Raw genomic sequence first — 1,525 nt, 5'->3', positions numbered from 1 at the left:
CCCTTGCAATAGTAAGCTCAGAATAAATAGCCTCTGCTTTCCTCCTTTGATCTTTGTTCATTTCCATAGTCCTTGCAAATGCTAAGGGTCAAATGTCTGAGTGTGTGTATGAGACAGGGAGAGAGATGGGTCTGTGATTTTATGTCTGTGTCCGATGGTGCATATTCAGTTACATACGCAGAAACCTCCTGTTATTCTTGCTTGGTGAGCCCTGCTCCTAGGCCCAGCTCACTGATTTTCTTGACCTTCATAGCAGGCTCTGTTGGGGCCTCATGACGGATGTCACATCCCCTGGGCTTGTCTCTGACTTCAGGGTCAGCTGAGATGGAAAGTTCCACACGAGCTCACATTTACCTGTGCTGACAGGGTCGGTCTCCGGAAGACCACTTTTTCCCATCTGAGACCCCAACATCTTCTCTGCCCTGCAGGAGCTCAACCTGCAAGTACAGGGAGTTAATTTCCACCCAGTCCTAGGAAGCCTTCAACCAGGAGGATGGGAGACAGCCGATAAATGCTCCAACCAACCTAGAAGACCCTGGAAGAATCCAGGCTGCATCAGAGATAACACATTTTTCATTAGCATTCCCTCCTTCCCTGACTCCTTTCCCCCACTCCTCACTCCTATTTGCTAGAATCACCTCCCAAATAAACCACCAGCAACCACATGTTTGTCTCAGCCTCTGCTTCTGGGGAAACCCAAGCCAGGATGCCACTCACCATCTTCAGACTTCATCTGCATCCTCCACAAAATAGGAGTATGCAGTGCCTCAGGGAGTCTCCTGGGGGAGGGGGAGCTCCCACGGCTAGTGAGGTCCAGCCAAGGGCCCCTACCCTGTCCCGCAGAGCAGCTACCCTCAGCCATCACATCCTGGGGTTCCATGTCAGTTCACTTTTTCAAAGGACTTGTGCTTTGACTTGTTAAAAGACCACTGGGCAACTGGTCTTGAATATTCCCTTAAAGCCCTAGAGGCAGTTCTAGAAAGGAGAGCCCAGTCCCCCAGGACACCTGCTGAGGTGGAGCCTCCTCATCTGGGTGGCATTACTGAGGCCTCCTCTCCATGGACATGCTCAGAGCCCTCTGCCTGTCTAGTCATGAGGTTACATCAGAAATACTGTATGCTAACACATATATATGGAATCTTAAAAAAAAAAATAAAAGGTTCTGAAGAACCCAGGGGCAGGACAGGAATAAAGATGCAGACATAGAGAATGAATTTGAGGGGGAAGGGTAAGCTGGGACGAAGTGAGAGAGTGGCATGGACATATATACACTACCAAATGTAAAATAGCTAGTAGGAAGCAGCCGCATAGCACAGGGAGATCAGCTCAGTGCTTTGTGTCCACCTAGAGGGGTGGGATAGGGAGGGTGGGAGGGAGACGCAAGAGGGAGGGGATATGGGTATATATGTATATGTATAGCTGATTCACTTTGTTATACAGCAGAAACTAACACACCACTGTAAAGCAATTATACTCCAATAAAGATGTTAAAAAAAAAAAAAAAGAAGCATGGGGTTAGTATGTG

The sequence above is a fragment of the Mesoplodon mirus genome (genome assembly GCF_964341445.2).
Source record: "Mesoplodon mirus genome assembly, chromosome: 3".
Lineage (NCBI taxonomy): Eukaryota > Metazoa > Chordata > Mammalia > Artiodactyla > Ziphiidae > Mesoplodon > Mesoplodon mirus.
This window is presented reverse-complemented; position numbering follows the sequence as displayed.